The sequence below is a fragment of the Cnephaeus nilssonii genome (genome assembly GCF_951640355.1).
Source record: "Cnephaeus nilssonii genome assembly, chromosome: 8".
NCBI lineage: Eukaryota > Metazoa > Chordata > Mammalia > Chiroptera > Vespertilionidae > Cnephaeus > Cnephaeus nilssonii.
The window spans coordinates 95,727,895-95,746,534 of NC_137079.1; the positions used below are offsets into that span (position 1 = coordinate 95,727,895).

The 18,640-nt window shown below is 40.4% G+C and overlaps 1 pseudogene across 1 annotated transcript; it reads left to right on the forward strand.

Moving 5' to 3' along the window:
* Window positions 1–7,613: 7,613 nt before the first annotated feature.
* On the forward strand, window positions 7,614–8,189 carry LOC307104080 (PDZ and LIM domain protein 1-like; annotated as a pseudogene). The gene has a single exon. The product of its transcript is annotated as a PDZ and LIM domain protein 1-like (transcript).
* Window positions 8,190–18,640: the final 10,451 nt, after the last annotated feature.

The following is an 18,640-nucleotide window of genomic DNA, read 5'->3' on the forward strand; positions in this document are numbered from 1 at the left end:
TTAGTGATAATATGGAAGTTGGTTATGAACAACTATTACTGCTTGCCGAGATATGGTTATAGAGGTGAAAATTATGTTAAAAATGTTTGCAATAAATAATGAACTCTTAGTCTTTCTGCAAGATATGAAACAATTGTAGTCTCCATATATAAAAGATATGAATTGGCAATCAGTCTTGCTAATTTTTCAATATCTTTGATAATTTAAAAATGATCACCAGACTTTTATGCAAGGAAGGAAACTAACATGATTTCAATGTCACTTAATATTAAAGAACGAAAATGATATTTAGATTCTTGGAAGAACAGAGTTTATATAGAAATGTAAAAAGTTTATTGTGAAATGTACCATACCTTATTGTCAATGAAGTTGAAGATATTGATATGGCAGATCTGTTAAAATGTATCATCAAATACCTTAAAATTTGATACAAGATTATGAATTTTTTTTTCTACAAAAAGAAAACTGCACATAGGAAATTCATAGATCCAGAATCTATTTCTTTCATCAAAGAATTTAAGTTTAACTAAAATTTAAAAATACATTGTTAAAACTGGCTACTAGTGAATGGTGGAATATACATTTTGAAAATACAGCATCATCTTATTTTGAATTAAAGTTAAAAATAAATATTCTGACCTTATTAAATTTCTTTAAAATCTGTTCTTATACTTCCATGAACATATTTCTGTGAAGCCAGTTTTGTACTGCACAGGTTATTAAAAGGAAACAGAAACAAGTGATATCAGTGAAAATGGCAGAGCAAGGACCCCCCAAGGTTTGCCCCTTTATAAAGGCAATAAAAAATCTAAACATATCAGATTTTTTTTCAGATCTCTTAAAATTAACCAAATGATTACAGTCACTCAGGGAGCATTTATTTGAGAACAATACCTGACTCAGTAAAAATAGTAATCTTTGTGGGATTTTAATTTACTCTAGTCCCACCTCCCATTCTCTAACTCCATAGTAGACCAGAAAAAGAATAACAGCCAAATTCCAGATACCAAGAGATAAGAACAGAGCTGGAGCTCTTTTAACATCTCATTCCAAAAAAATTGATATCATTTGACCTGCCTGGTGGTTCCTTGGAAGACTCTAATCCAATGGCTCACCTTGATTTGAGCAGACTGTAATCACACCAAGTGCTAAAAGCCTCTCCCAGTGGTGAGGAGGCATTTGTTGAAACCAAATCTTTTAGCTATGAGGCTGCTTGGGGTGGATAACAGTTGAGAAGAACAATAGACTAACCAAAAGCTTAAATGGAGAAACTGAGAAATAAGATGTCCATAGAGATTTTGAAAAGCTCTGACACATTCCCGAGAATCTGAAAGGTCATGGGCATGTGTAGATCGTAGGCTTGCATCAAAAAGCCCAAGTTCTCACCTCTAACTGACCTTGAGGCTCTGCACAAACAGGAAGTGAAGACTAAGGCAGAGTTATAAACTGTTTGGCAGACAGTTAAAGGGATAACCCAACATGCAATAGAGGCCCCTGGCAAAAATTTAGAGTTTTGTTGGCTTTGGTTGTTTAAGGAAATCTCTCTCAGCATGGTTCAACATACAAAATCAATCACTGTATTGCACCACATTAGTAGAATAAACAAACAAACAAACAAAAAGAAACCCACACAATCATCTCAGTGGATTCAGAAAAAGCATTTGACAAAATCACACACTTTCATGATTAAAAATACTTAACAAACTAGGAATTGAAGGGAACTTCCTCAACCTGATAAAGGGCATCTATAAAAATCCACACTGACATCACATGTACTGTAAGGTGAAAGACAGAAAGCTTTTCCACTAAGTTCAGGAACAAGACACTGTACTGGAAGTGCTAACCAGGGCAATTAGGAAAGAAAATGAAATAAAAGGTTGGAAACAAAGAAAGAAAATGATCTCTTTTTGCAGATGACAGATCTTATATATAGAAAACCCTAAAGAATCCACACACAAAAATATATTAGAGCTAATAAATTAGTTTAGCAAATATGTAGGCAATAAGACCAAAAAAGAAAAATCAGTTGTATTTTACACTAACAATAAACAGCCCAAAAATGAAATTATAAGAAAACAATTCAAATTAAAATAGAATAACAAAAGAATAAAATACTTAAGAATAAATTTAACAAAAGAAGTGTAAGACTTGTGTATTGAAAACTACAAAACATTGTTGAAAAAAATTAAAGACCAAAATAAACTCAAAAACATCTTCTGTTCATGGATTAAAAGGCTTAATATTGTCAAGATGGGATGATCACCTAAATTAATCTATAGTTTCAATGCAATCACTGTCAAAATCTCTGCTGCTGTTTTTGTAGAAGTTGACGAGCTGATCCTAAGATTCATATAGAAATGCCGGGGACATAAAATAGCCAAAACAATAAAATAAAATAAAACACCAAAGTTAGTTATTCACATTTCTCAATTTTAAAATGTACTACAAAGTTGCGCTAATCAAGACAGTGTGGTACTGAAATAAGACTAGACATACAAACAATGGAATAGAATTGAGAGTCCAAAAATAAACCCATTGCTCTATGGTCAATTAACTTTTGACATAATGTGCCAAGACTATTTAATGAAGAAAAAATAGTATTTTGACAAATGATATTGGAACAACTGAATAGCCGCCACATGCAAAAGAATGAATGTGGAGAGAACCAAGATGGTGGCATAGGTAAATGCCTATACTTGCTGCCTCCCACAACCACATCAAAATTACAACTAAAATACAGAACCACCAGGAATCTGGCTGAGTGGAAATACTACGAGAGAGGTAAAGAAGAAAGCACACTGAAGCTGGTAGGAGGTGCGGAGGCACGGAACGGGCTGGTCTGGCACCCCGGTGTGTCACTTTTTTAATTGGGAGGGAGATCACTTCTGCGGAGGCTGCCTGGAGGAGCAAGGGATCCCAGACCCCCAGCCCACGTCCCAGAGCTGGGGAAAGAAGTCCCTATGGACAGTAAGAACTCCGGACTGTAAAAACCAGAGCTTATTAGGACTGAGTGACACACAGGCTGCTGGAGACCCAGCTGCTTCTTTTAAAAGTCCGGCACCACAAACTGAATTTACAAGCTCCCACTTCCTCTGAGCTCCAGTGCTGGGCGAGGCTCTGGGGGACCCAGACACATACGGGGAGAAACTGGACTGTCTGGCATCAGGGCAGGAACTCGGGGGCAGCTTTCATCCAGACGGAGGTGCTCACAGCAGTCATTGTTCCTGTGCTGGGACCTCCCCAGTGCAGGACTGACTGGCAGCCATTTTTGTTTGCTCTGCCCTGGTGATTCCATGAGACTTCGCCCTACCCAATTTACAACCCCACCCAAGCTGTGTGCAGCACCTTTTGCATATGAATGGTATGTCCTTTCTCAGCCTAAAACTCTGTCAAACAAGCTGCAGCTGGGTCAGGGAGCCCTAAACTTATTAATAAAAGGCCCAAAATCTGGCACCAGCACCAGCCTGACTTGCTTCACAGCTGGGCCTCGTCTGGGCACTTTCAAACCAAATACAAAGAGGAGGAATCTGGAGGTCTCTCCATAGCTCCTACTGGGTGGTCCCAGGCAGTGGCTGACTTTGCACCTCCCTGGAAACCCAACAGTCAGTATACTCAGTGGTCAGTGTGAGACCATACGAGAATACAACTCTTCACATCCATAAGTGACACACTCAAGGGGCAGACTCAGTGAGCACCAAAGCCCCACTGAAGCAAGTCCTGCTCCATATGGGTGTCTCCTACACAGCAGCTCTCCCATTGTAGACACAACTAGTCCTCACAGCCAATTGGCCTGGAGGTCAATCCCTCCCAGTGATACCAACAATAATCAAGGCTTAACTACAACAAGACTGTGCACACAGCCCACAAAGGGCTGCACCAAGAGTGTCCACCTCAGGTAACTGGGGAGGCTGAGCCACTGGGCCCTATAGGACACCTAGCACACAAAGCCACTCTATCAACACAGGGAAGCAGCCAAAATGCGGATACAAAGAAACAGGTCACAAATGAAAGAAATGGAGGAAATCAAACTATTGGATATAGAGTTCAAAACCACTGTTATAAGGTTTTTCAAGAATCTTCTAGAAACCACTGATAAATTTAGTGAGACCCTTGAGGATATGAAAAAGGACCAAGTAGAAATTAAGCATACACTGACTGAAATAAAGAATAATATACAGAGATCCAACAGCAGACTAGAGGATCACAAGAATCAAGTCAAAGATTTGAAATACAAAGAAGCAAAAAACACTCAACCGGGAAAGCAAAAAGAAAAAGAATCCAAAAATATGAAGATAGTGTAAGAAGCCTCTGGGACAACATCAAGCGTACCAACATCCAAATTATGGGGGTGCCAGAATAAGAGAGAGAGCAAGATATTGAAAACCTATTTGAAGAAATAATGACAGAAAACTTCCCCCACCTGGTGAAAGAAATAAAATTACAAGTCCAGGAAGCACAGAGAACCCCAAAAAAGAGGAATCCAAACAGGATCACACCAAGACACATCATAATTAAAATGCCAAGAGCAAAAGACAAAGAGAGAATATTAAAAGCAGCAAGAGAAAAACAGTTAGTTACCTACAAGGGAGTGTCCATACAACTGTCAGCTGATTTCTCAACAGAAACTATGCAGGCCAGAAGGGAGTGGCAAGAAATATTCAAAGTGATGAACAGCAAGGATCTACAACCAAGATTACTCTACCCAGCAAAGCTATCATTCAGAATTGATGGCCAGATAAAGAGCTTCACAGATAAGAAAAAGCTAAAGGAGTTCATCACCACCAAACCAGTATTATATTAAATGCTGAAAGGTATTCTTTAAGAAGAGGAAGAAAAAGAAAAAGGTAAAGATAAAAATTATGAACAACAAATACATATCTATCAACAAGTGAATCTAAAAATCAAATGAATAAAAAAATCTGATGAACAGAATAAACTGGTGAATGGAATAGAATCAGGGGCATGGAAATGGAACAGACTGACAATTCTCAGAGGGAAGGGGATGTTGGGGGGGGTGGGAAGAGATTAGACAAAGACCTTATATGCATGTATGCGTTACCTATGGATACAGACAATAGGGTGGCAAGGGCCTGGAGTGGGGTGCGAACCAGGTGGAGGGAAGCTATGGGGAGGAAAAGATGGACATCTGTAATAATCTCAACAATAAAGATTAATTTTTTTAAAAAGAATGAATGTAGACCTCCTACCTTACACTGTATTCAAACATTAACTCAAAATGCATAAAATAGCTAAATTGAAGAGCTAAAACTATAAAAATTTTACAAGAAAATGTATGTAAGTCTTCATGATTTGGGGCTAGGAAATGATTTCTTAGATATGACCCCAAATGTAACTGAAGACAAATTGCACTTCAGCAACATTGAAACTTTTGTACATCAAAGGAAACTATCAAGAAAGTAAAAAAAAAAAAAAAAAAAAAAAAAAAAAAAAAAAAAAAACACCAAAAAACCCACAGAATGGGAGAAAATATTTGTAAATCATGGGTCTGATCAGGGCCTAATATCCAGAATATATAAAGATCTCTACAACTCAATGTTATAAAAAAGCAGATAGCCCAGTTTAAAAATAGGCAAATTATTTGAATAGATATTTTATCAAAAAAGACATACAAATGGTCAAAAGCACATAAAAAGATGCTCAATATCATTAGTCATTAGAAAAATGCAAATCAAAGCCACAATGAGATACCATTTCACACACACTAGAATAGCTATAATAATAATAATTTTAAAAGGGAAATAACAAGTGCTGGTGAAAATGTGGAGAAATTAGAACTTTCATAAATTGCTAGTGGGAAACGAAAATGATTGAATCATTGTGGGAAGCAGTGGGTAGTTTCTGAAAAAGTTAAACACAAATTTACAATATAAACCAGCAATTCTATTCATAAGGATATATCCAAGAGAATTGAAACAAAACTTATATATTAATGGCTATAATAACATTGTTCATAGCAGTCAATAAGTGGAAACAACTCAACTGTCCATCAACAGATGAACAACTAAACAAATGTGGCATAGCCACATAATGGACTGTTATTCAGCCATAAATGGAATGAAGTACTGATACATGTTACAACATGAATTAATCTTTAATACATTATGCCAAATGAAAGAAGCCAGACCGAAAAAGGCCCATAATGTATTAGCCCATTTATTGAAATGTCCGTAATAGGCACATTTATAAAGACAGGAAGTAGATCAGTAGTTACCAGAGGCTGGGGGAAGAGAAATTAGGGAATGACTGCTAGTGAGTATGAGGTTTCTGTTTGTAGGGATGAAAATGTTCTGGAACTATTGCTGATGGTTGCACAACTTTGTGGATACACTAAAAACCACTGAATTGTACACTTTAAAATGGCACATTTAGGGGTATGTAAATTATATCTCAAAAATTAAAGATACATGACAACAGTTTAGGTATATATTACCCTCCATGAATAGCACTATCAATAATCCAATATGGATTAAATAAATTAAAAAGCAAAAATCAGACTCATTTTTTTACAATAAGAACTTTCAATGTTTTTATACATGGTGTTCGTCCAAAGCTTACAGGTTTTTTGCATGGGGGCAGTCACTATTTCCTTAATAACCTCTAGTTACAATTACAGAATGACAGAAACTTATTAATGTTAATAATAGTCCTCTATTTTAATTTTCTATATGCACACCTTCAACAAATGTGAACCATTTTTTTAATTCTTTTTTTTCCTATTTTAATTTGGTTCTGGTTATATTGAACAAAATGCAATCTTGTGTTTCCTGAATCTATAATAATACAAGCGTAATATGCTAATTAGACTGGATGGCTGAACAGCGGAATGACCTTCCAGACGACCATCCATACGACCATCTGGGACCACACTATGACACCCACTGGCACCAGGCCAGCCAAGGCAGGTGCAATGCGATTGGTCAGAGGCCTGGCCATTGACCCATGATCACCCCATAGAGGGAGGCCCAGGCCACCAGCTGGCAGGCTGCAGTAGGTGGGCGGAGCCTCCCTCTGTGAAGGAAGCCCGGGTCCTGGGTCCCAGGTGCCTGCCTGCTGCCAGAGGGAAGCCCGAGTCCCAGGTACCAGAGGGAAGCCAGTGCCGGTAGCTGGGGGAAGGAAGGCCTACTCTTGCACGATTTTGTGCATTGGGCCTCTAGTTTAATAATAAAACATTTTGGCTTGTACTTTATGTCTTTGCCTTTGCAATTTCATTTTCCTAGTAATTCATTTCTATTGTATTTTTAAGTAACAGTCTGTAATAGATTAAAAAAATTTTTTTGAAAGGGACTGTTCTTCTACCACAGATCATTTGAGGAGCCCCAGCATGACCTGGGCTGGAGTCAATCCTGGCTTCATGATGCTGGAAGGAGTACTATGTAATGAAGTACTTATGACATTACATCTTCCTAAGTAAACTGGTAGCCTGAGACCTGAGACTCTACAGACCTCCCTAGGGGAGATGAGGTCCATCTCCAGTGTCCACAATTATATTCTGGGCTCCAGCTCCCTTTGCCACCCTGTCTATCTGCTTTCTGTCCTTTGGAAATTTGTTGGAATTTCTCCTCTACTGTTATCCCTCCTCCTTGCTTACTTTGATGTATGAGTTTATTCCACCCAGCTCCCCTCTAGTGACAGACTAAAGGAAATGTCATCCATACAAGATGAATTTAGCCTCTGAAACACAAGAGGTCCTGCACATAGGAAGCACCCGCAACCGGAGTGCCATGCCCTTTGTGCATCACCTGCTTCCAGCTCTGCCTCAGGGTGATCACAAACCAGTACAACAACCCGTCTGGCCTCTTCTCATCTGAAAACATCTCCAACTTCAACAACGCCTTGGAGTCAAAGACAGCCAGTGTACCAGAGAAAAATGGCAGAGCCTTACAGCAATCTCAGTCTCCAAGTGGACTTGTCATCGACAAAGAATCTGAAGTGCACAAGATGCCTCTGAGAAAACAGGAGTTAAGGGAGCCCCTGAAACAGTCCACTTCATTCTTGGTTTGGCAAGAGATCCTGGAGTCTGAGGAGGAAGGGGATCCCACAAGCCCTTGGGACTCGGAAGTGCTGAGGCTCCCGTCACCAAAGTGGCTGCGTGGATTGGAAATGCCCAGAAGATGCCCACATGTGACAAATGTGTTTGTGAAGCTGTGGGACTGTCACCACCACTCTGAGTGTTATATATGAACCGACTGTAGCACAAACCTGTAACAGAAGGGCATCAGGATGCTGGAAGTACTATGTAACGAAGTATTTATGACAGACTTACAGTTTCCTAAGTATTTATGAGACACACCTTTAATATTATTTTTAATTGTGGCAATGTTGGCCTTCCACATGCTCTGGAGGAAGTGGGGAAGGGCCTGGGAGAGGATGACTGACACAGCTGTCACATAGACAGATTCAAACATTCTTCATTTCTTTGCAGAAGATAAAATCTCCTGTAAAAAGCATTCCCGAGAGTGGATCGCACCACCAGAAAGCTATGACGTGGTCACTGTTTTCCCCAAGTGAACCAGTAGATCTGCACCAAGCACTATTCTCCAACTCTCCCCTGCTCAACTTGTTCTCTCATGCTCTGGCCTCTTCTTTTGAAGTTCTTGCTTACTTTGGTTTTATCCCTGCTCATTAAAAGTCTCATCCGCCTGTGTTTGCTAACTGACTCGCACTGTTGTGTGATGCTTTGATCATAAATGGAAGATTGTTTTGTTCAGTGCCCCTTTACCAGCATCACTGTCTCTTCTCTGCACCTCAGTTTTCTCTGCTACAAATGGACAGCAGCCAAATTTGAACTAAATTTGAACAAATTTAATATGTTTGACATTGATTTTGTTTCACTCAATAAATTTATAGACTCTAAAGAAAAGACTAATGAAGTTGAACATTATTTTTCCACTGACTGCTTATGCTTAGGTTTATTTATTTATTTATTTATTTATTTATTTATTTATTTATTTATTTATCATTATTGTTGAAAGTATTACATATGTCTCCTTTTTTCCCCCATTGACCCAATCCCAGCCTGCCCCGGCCCCAGGCCTTCACCTCCCCATTGTCTGTGCATACATGGTCTTTGGTAGATTGCCCTCCCCCTCCCCTTTCCTCCGAGATTCCCCACACTGTTCCATGCTTCCATGTCTCTGGATCCATTCTGGTCATCAGTTTATTTGGTTAATTAGATTCCACATATGAGTGAGATCATGTGATACTTGCCTTGCTCTGACTGGCTTATTTCACTTAGCATGATACTTTCCAGGTCACTCCATGCTGTCTCAAAAGGTAAGAGATTTTTCTTTTCTACTGCTGCATAGTATTCCATGGTATAAATGTACCACAGCTTTTTTATCCACTTATCTACTGATAGGCACTTGGGCTGTTTCCAGATCTTAGCTAATGTAAATTGTGCTGCTATGAACATAGGAATGCATACATTCTTTCTGATTGATGTTTTGGGGTTTCTTAGGATATATTTCTAGAAGTGTGATCACTAGGTCAAATGGCAGTTCCATATTTAATTTTTTGAGGAAATTCCATACTGTTTTCCACAGTGGCTGCACCAGTCTGCATTCCCACCAGCAGTGTACTAGGGTTCCCTTTTCTCCACATATTTGCCAGCACTTGTCATTCGTTGATTTGTTGATGATTATGCTTAGGTTTAATACAAATATGTACATAAATACACATTTATAGAGTGTTTGGTCATTACTTGTTTTATAAAATTGGATTTTAATTAATCTTTCTGTGAATCTTGATTTTATTCACTCAATAAAAGTATTTAGAATTCCTGAATCAATTGGAAAAATTTGGGGTTATTTATTTTGTGGATTTATTTATTCATTTTTTCCTGTATGTTTTAGTATAGTCTATCTAGATTGTGAATTATGTATTACTGGGTAATTTAAAGTAACCCACCTCCAAAGCCACCTAACACTAGAATAGTGTTTTTCAAACCTAACTGCATACTTAAATTACCTGAAGAGCTTTTAAAAATCCCAATCCCAGGCTACATTCCTAATGAATGAAATCAGAATCCCTGGGTTGGGACACAGATAAAAGAAAATTAAATGGAAGATTCAATGGTTTATAAAGTTTGTGTTAGGCCTAATATTTTCTGATTTTTGTCCATAATTGGTCCAATTGTAAATATTGATGCATCTATAATCTGCTTGCTACTGGCTAACTGATGGAGTCCAACAGGCATATCAATGACAATAGTACCAAAAGCTAGTTTCTAAGCTTTTATCTTAGTTTTAATCTTACACCAGACTAGAAAGGTCAAGCAGGAAATACAATAACTATTTTAAAAGCAGAGTAATCTGAGACTTTGGAAGGTGAAGTGTCACACCTCTTAACTCCTATCATTTTATTATTTCAATCAATAATAGAGTTTAAAGACCGAACAATAGAACGATGGTGAATATACAAGAAAAGAAATAGGAGCTCATTAACTAATCAGGCCTTATTTCCAAAGGGTAAATATGATTTTGCTGCCTATTTAAAACCCTTCAATGGATTCTTTATGCCTAAAAGGAAAAAACCCAAACTCTTTTGAGTGGCATGAGAGGTCCTTTGTGTGGCACAAGCTCTGGCCCCTCATTACCTCTCCAGCTGTGTTCCTCCAAAGGGCCCTCATGCTCCCTACTCTCAGCCACGCAGACTGTTTTAATTCTTCAAAGCCTCTGGCTTTTTCTGCGCCCGTGCCTTGGATCAAGTGATTTGCTTTTTCTGAAAGGTCCATCTTCTAAACCCTCTTTCCCTTTTTTCCTCCAACTCTGTTGACCAATTTACCTTTAAAGACTGATTCAGTTCAAAGGCCACCCCTTCTGAGACCTTCCCTCCTTCATTCCTGCTTCTAGAGTTCCCTATAAAGCAGTGACCACCCAAAAGGCAGTGACCATTCTTAATGAGCCTATCCCCATGGCCTAGAACAAGGCCACAGTTGGCATTTGATAAGTGCTTGTCAAACAAATGAAGGCCAGTCATTGTCAGTCTTCGAAATATGTAAAATATACAAAAAAAGTACATTATAATTTCTGATAGGGGCTGATATTAGGGACTCTAGCAGATCTCTCTATTGCACTTAAGACCTATTAAATTAAACCTTAGTTGCTGCTGCCTGGTCTTTGTCCCTTGGAATTGTCAAGGGGTCTCAATGGAATAGGGAAGCTAATAAAGTTGGTAGCCACACTGCCATCAACATATTGTTTTGGTAACCTCAAAATTTACTCTTTTCCTCGACAGTGATCATAAAAATTTGAGAAAATAAAAATAATATACACTAGGAAAAAAGTAGTGGTTCTTTCTTTAGTTGGTTGTTACATTTTTGATGAGTCAAACATTCCAACAAGATCATAATCAAAATTACTATAATTGTCCTTTCAGAGCTATCCAGCTTGACAGTATGTAGCATGTATGTGTTGTGTATGTGAGTAGTATGTACATATGGGTTAAAGTTTGTATGTACTTGTGCACTTACACACTAAAAGGCAACCTCATCTATAAACAGATTGTACGTCTGTGACATGGCCAATGTCCCAGCTGTACATGTAAGAAGCCTGGGCCAGAATTGCTCTGCACAGATTCACATTCTGGGTGCTCATCTCATCCTATTGCTGTGTGCTCTGTGACTGCACACCTGGCTGAGAACAGGATTAATGTTAATGAGAAACATGCCTGGTTCTCTGCACAGAAGATGATGTCTGAGTGAAGGCCGCCAAGTGAAGATTAAAGGCAAGAATGCGAGAATGTGGTCAGGAATCCATGCCTGAGATGAGGAGCTTGTGAGTTGACATAGGTTCTGTGCAGTTCCCAGTGTCTTGTTCACGTGCAAGATTTTCTTCCTCTTCATTGAGCCTTCAACATTTTAAACAAATATTTTTTAAAGAAAGATCTAACAGGAAATAAGGAACCACAGTGAAAAATGGGGAATCAACTTGAATTTGGATAAATATTTGTCAGATGGAGAAGAGCTGAGCACAGTAAGCTACTTAAATAATTCTTATGCTCTTAGGCATGAAGAATGATGTGATAGGTAAAGACCATGAATTCTTCCCGGATCACTCCTTTTCCTGATGGTTCCTCCTTCTTTGAATTTGCACTTGAGATTTTGACACGTTATTACTTACCAGTCCTTTAACTGTCACATGTGTTTTAGTTTCTCCTCCAACAAGAGTGTGGCCGAAACCGGTTTGGCTCAGTGGATAGAGCGTCGGCCTGCGGACTCAAGGGTCCCAGGTTCGATTCCGGTCAAGGGCATGTACCTTGGTTGCGGGCACATCCCCAGTAGGGGGTGTGCAAGAGGCAGCTGATCAATGTTTCTCTCTCATCGATGTTTCTAACTCTCTATCCCTCTCCCTTCCTCTCTGTAAAAAATCAATAAAATATATATTTTAAAAAAAAAGAGTGTGATATTCATGAGAATAGAAGAAATATACTATCTTTTTTTTTGTACCCAACACAGTACTAGGCAGGTTAGAAATTGATACAAAGATGTTGATTAGTTTATTATAAGTGCTTAAAAATAAGAAGTAAATGGCTGTCATATAAAAATAAAACCAAACTGTGAAGAACTTTTCTCTTTCAGGTAGTGGAGACTTTCCACAGATTTTCTTTTTTTTAAGGAGAAAGGAGGCAGTAGGCATGCTGAGTTTTCAATGGAATATTTTATGCCAAGAAGAGAAACATAGAGTATGAGAAAAAAACAAAATCTGAAGCCAAACAAAGCTGATATTTTTCATGTCTTTATTTAATTTTAAAAGCACATTATTTTTTCATTACTTTTTACCTTTAAAAAGGGAGTACTAGAACATCTGCTTAAAATTCAATCCAGAAATTAAATTATAGAATAAAGCTGTGTTACACATGCACGTTTAGACGTCGTCTGTTTGTGCACCAAGACTGCCAAAGGATGCACTTAAACAGCTGTTGTCTGTGCTTGAGATGGCTGCCAAGAGGCCGTTTCATGATGGATAAAAATCATTCATAATTTCAAAGCAGAGATGCTGAATTTTTGCATACTCCTGTTTTGAACAATTCCATTTGAGTTTATATGGCAACAAGCTGTCTTCAACATTTACGCCTGGCCCAAGGCACAGAGATGTCAATGAACAGACATATTTCATTCCAGGCCTCCATTTGCAGGAATTCTAAGTTTTTTTTCAGAAGTTTGTCGATGTTACCCTAGGATTAACTCTACTGAGTTGAACTTTAATGTCAATTCTTATCTCTTTCAATTTGTGCAAGAGCTCACATAGCCCTAACCGGTTTGGCTCAGTGGATAGAGTGTTGGCCTGTGGACTAAGGAGTCCCAGGTTCGATTCCGGTCAAGGGCATGTACCTTGGTTGCAGGCACATCCCCAGTTGGGAGTGTGCAGGAGGCAGCTGATCAATGTTTCTCTCTCATTGATGTTTCTAACTCTCTATCCCTCTCTCTTCCACTCAGCAAAAAATCAATAATAATAAAAAAAAGATGTAAAAAGAAAATCATCAAAAAAATCTAAAAAAAAAAAAGAGCTCACATAGAGGATATTGTCTATCATTTCTTCACTTGAAGCCATTCATATGAATCTCTCTATATAGCAATTAATTTTATATTTGGTTTCTAGGGAAAAAAATTTTTTTAATGTGCATCCTTTTTTCTGTCTGCTAAGGATATTACATGTTTCTGTTGTTTCCACTTTTGCATTGGCCTCTGGGAAGCTCAGAGCCATGTTTTATACTCAAATATTAAAACTTACTACATGTTAGCAACATTATATTTACTGATTTTTTCCTTTTGACCATTTGCTCCCATTTCCATTAGTTTTTTTTATTAAGCTTATTATGTGCTGTCTATTATAAATTAAAACCATTTTCAAGAAAGACAAGATTTCTATGAATGATAAAGCTTAACTGTCTTTTATTGTTCAGCTAAATTGTCTTTGTTTTATGTCTCTAGAAGAAATAGACTGCATCTCTTTAAAAAGAGAGAGAGCAGTACATTGCAAGAGAGAAGCTTATCCCTCTTAAGACTGCTTGTCCTGGGAGGGCTCATTGTCAGGGCTCTGTCTTTCTGGGATGAGGTCATAATGACCAGGAATATGGCTGTTCCTGGAGTTGGCACAAGAATTTGATTTCCTGCATGAGAGAAGAGGTAGTCTTGGGGAAGGCAGTTCACCTTGGATTCCTTAAAAAGCAACAAAAGAAAGGTGTGTTTTTAAGACAGGATGTAGACAAGGATGGCACATCTGTGTACGGAGACCCCTGTGCACAGGCGACTTCATTTCTATGTAGCTGCTTTCTGGAAGCTTGCAGGTGTGTAAGAGATGCGGGCAGCCAGGTCGCGGCCCTTCTCTTTCTGCTGGCGTTGGCGCCTGGCGAACAGGTCCAGCAGCACCACAATGAGGAACAACAGGAGGACAATGCCTGTGACAGCACCCACCGAGCACCGAGTGCCGCTCTGCACCCAGCGCTGGGCTGATCTTGCTGTAGGGATTCAGCTCCTCCATCGTGAGGGCGGCTGTGGGAGGAGGGAGGACCTCAGCTGGGGTGCCTGCTGGCTCTTCAGATCTATGTGGGACCTGGACTCCTGTAACACTAGAAGACTTGGGTTCTGGTCCTGGCCCTAGTCTTTCATTCCTGTGATCCCAACCCCTTACTGGGCCTGTTTCTTCCACTGCCTAAAGTGTGTGGAGTCCTAGGGAACTCCCCAGGGACAAATGTGATCATGAATGGGAAACAAAACAATGTTTGAGTATTTTACTCTTCTCTAAAAATAAGTTACAGATAATAATTCATTTAACCTTCCCAGCAGTCTGACGAAATAAGGACTGTTTAATTCTTTCTCTTTCACACATGAAGAAACTGAAAGGTTAGGTAACTTCAGACAACCAGTAATCGGTAGTGTCAGGTTTCTCACAACTCGCAAAAACTGGACTCAGCCCCTCTCCCTGTTTACTAACTGTGTTTCTAAGATGTGACTTAGAGCGTCCTCAGTTGGCTCAGTAATTGCATCCTCCCCAGGGGACTGTGAGCACCACCGGACAGACTGGCAATGAGAGCTGTGAGTGCTGTACCAGTAACCACAATTACTGCCCACAAAACCCCTCTTGATATAGGTATGGGCTAAAGGGACCACGGTTTTGGTCCCTTTTCTGTCATGTGGGTAACTGGGCCCATTCTTATTCTCCATTTCCTTAGAACCAATCTACACTAATAAAAGAGAAACATGCAAATTGTTTCAAACCTCCGCTATGCCCACAAGTCACGCCCACCAGCCAATCAGGAGTGAGCATGCAAATTAATCCAACCAAGATGGTGGCGGCCACGGAGCTGGAGCTAGCAGAAGGTTTGGGTTGCCCCGGCGATGGAGGAAGCCAAGCTTCCCGCCTGCCCTGGCTGGCCCTGGCCTCCGCTCAAGGCTACAAAGTTTCAATTATAGAAGATAAATAAATCCAAACAAAAATGGCAGCGGCCATGGAGCTGGAGTGAGCAGGAGGCTTGGGTTGCCCCTGGTGATGGAGGAAGCCAAGCTTTCCGCCTGCCCTGGTCGGCCCTAGCCTCCACTCAAGGCTACAAAGTTTCAATTATAGAAGATAAATAAATCCCAGATACTTGCTTCCAGCTGGCCCTGGCCTCTGCTCAAGGAGGTGCTGGAAAAAAAAAAAAAAGAAAGAAAGAAAAGAAATAAAGGAGGGACTGGGAGCTTGGGTTGCCGGGGGGTGATCAGGCCAGAGGGGGTCGGGACTGTTGGGAGTAAGCAGACCAGCAGGGGGCCCAGTTGGGGGTGAGCAGGCCGTCAGTGGGGGTCAGTTGGAGGTGATCAGGACAGCCGGGGGGGGGGGGGGAGGCAGTTTGGAGTGAGCAGGCCATCAGGGGAGCAGTTGGGGGTGAGCAGGCCAGTGGGGAGGGAAGGTGAGGGCGAGTAGGCCAGCAAGAGGGGCAGCTGGGGGTGAGCAGGCTGGCACGGGGGGCAGTTGGGGGTGATCAGGCTGGCAGGGGGGGCATTTGGGGGTGAGTAGGCCAGCAGGCAGAGTGGTTAGGGGCAATCAGGCAGGCAGGCAGGCAGGTGAGCAGCTGGAGCCAGCAGTCCCAGATTGTGAGAGGGATGTCCGATTGCCGGTTTAGGCCCAATCTCTGTAAACTGGCAGTAGGACATTCTTCAAGGGGTCCCAGATTGGACAGGGTACAGGCCGGGCTGAGGAACACCCCCCCATGCACGAATTTCATGCACCGGGCCACTAGTAACAATATATTTCGCTACATGTTTGCAGTTAAATTTTCTAAAAAAAAAAAAAGAAGAAGAAGAAGAAGCAAATCACTTGCTTCTTCTTGAGGTGAACCATGGTCATAGTATCCACACTGATCATAGATGCCTGACACCAAGGATTGCTTTGATAACCAGGAAATTTTTCTTACACATTCTCAGTAGCTTCAGTCTCTTAAGCTCTTTGTCCTATTTATTTACTGCACTCCTCTGGAAAGGTACACAAATTTATTATATAAGAAAATATAAAAGTACACAGACAGCTGTTAGAATGATCATGGCTAAATAGAGCAAAAATTTAAATTAAAAATGCGAATGTGTGAATGTTAGACCGGCCCAGATAATTAATACTAAGGCGATGTCTCTTGGTGGGCTGGCTTGAATAGGCTCTAGCATTAGCCTTTGATGGTGTATGGAGCTCCTCAGCATACAGCACTGCCCTGAGGAGCTCCAAGTTGAAGCAGAGTATATTTCTGCCAAGGACAGACACAGAAACTCAGTACTTGAACCCAAGGATTGAATTTGCAGCTTGGAATACAGATTACTTAGCTACTCTTTTATGGTTCTTTGTCTCAGAGGGCCACTCGCATCAATCATCTTTCATGATCCTATGCAGTTTTAATAATCACTTAAATGGGATCTTTTATCAGACTCAGGAGAGAAGAACCGTTCTACATCAACTATTAGTGGAGGCCAGGGAGCTATCCATGAAAACAAAAGCAGCCAGATGAACTTTGTGAAGCCTTCTTGGAGTGATCTCTGTAGGCACTGATATCGTCACACTCAGCTCACGCTTGGGCACTGTCTTGTGCATTGCGCAGGCCAGCTTCAATTACTTATGCACTTCTGGGTTCCATGTGTTTCCATTATCTTCTCTCCCTGTGCTGTGTATTTATTATTTTTTCCTATTACATCACAAGCTCCTCGAGCCTAGAAGCAATACTGACTTCTCTTCTGCGATCCCGATAGCACAGTGGGGCTCCTGTGCCCAGAGTCCTCTTTTGTCCTTTCTGAGTTGTGGGTGGTTCCCGCCCTGCCTGGCTGGGTCATTGTCAGATTTTCTGGAGAAACCTGGAGTGATACACTTGGCCACCACTACCTGCATCCCTTGAGCAACTCAAGTCCTCAAGCTCTCTGGCCTTAGTTTTCTCATTTCAAAATAAGGGGATTAAAACAGGTTTCTGTTTTGAACAATCCCATTTGAGCTTATTTTAGAACAATCTGTTATAAAACCACTCCCCGCCCCCCTCCCCTTCCCTTAACCCCGACAAAACAAAACCAAAACTAAACAAATGTGGGTCTTTCCCTCAAACCAAGACAGCAGCAGCAGCTTTAATGGTACCATTCCGCCCTCTGGTGGTTGAAAGTAAATTCACCAAACTGTTCACGTGTGAAGATAGAGCTCTGGGGGAATGGAATGTCTGGCATATATAAATAGCCAAAGTCCAGAAGATCAGTATGTGTATAAAACAACTATTATTTCAGAAAGCTCTGAATCACCAAATAGATTGGTTGCTAAGTGTAACTGAGAGCTCCTAGGTGTCACCAGGCCACCTTTCCTTGGCTAACAAGAAATGGAGTGTTTTTCTGTTATTTCCAAGAATCTCAGCATGCTGCTGACTCATGAGAATCATCTTCCCTTCCTACTGGAACTGGTACTCAGATGAACCCCAGATTAGGGGTGCGGCCTTAATTGAGCCCCCCATTTACTGGTTTGGCTGCCTCCAGATTCACCTACCATGTCGATAGGAGTGGTTCCACTAATCACTGCAGATCTATGGGAAAGCATGGGTTCCAACTCTGCCATTCACCACTGTGCTTTGGTGGGAAAGTTACTTAATCTCTCTGAGCTTCCATTTTCTCAATTGCAAGCCTTATTTAATCATGAGGTTTGCTATGAGGTACAATGAAATGACAAATGCAAAATCCCTGGCACTCAATGAATGTTAAGTCCCCTTGTGCACCTCAAGGTATTCAGACATATTTATGGATTCCTTTCATGGAACACAAAACTGGTTTCTAGTCAAGGTCTAAATAACTTCTGTGGGATGGGATGTGGCAGACACATTTCTAGACTGAGAAGAATGGCTACTCCTCCCACTGTGTCCCTATGGCTACCACTAGGAGAGAGAAAGGGTTAAAAAATCCTTTGGGATCTTATCATCACCGTAAATTAACATTTATTGATCACTTACTCTTTATAGGGCACTGTTATAGATGCTGGGGAATATTAAGAAGAATAAGTAAGGAAGCCCCATATTCCAGACCCTCACTTGTAGGGTTCCCTTAAGTATATCTATACTGCTTAGATCCTGGGCCCTGGCTTTTGGTTCTGAAAGATGCTATAGATGTAAGACATGTTTTCTACCACCAAGGGATTTA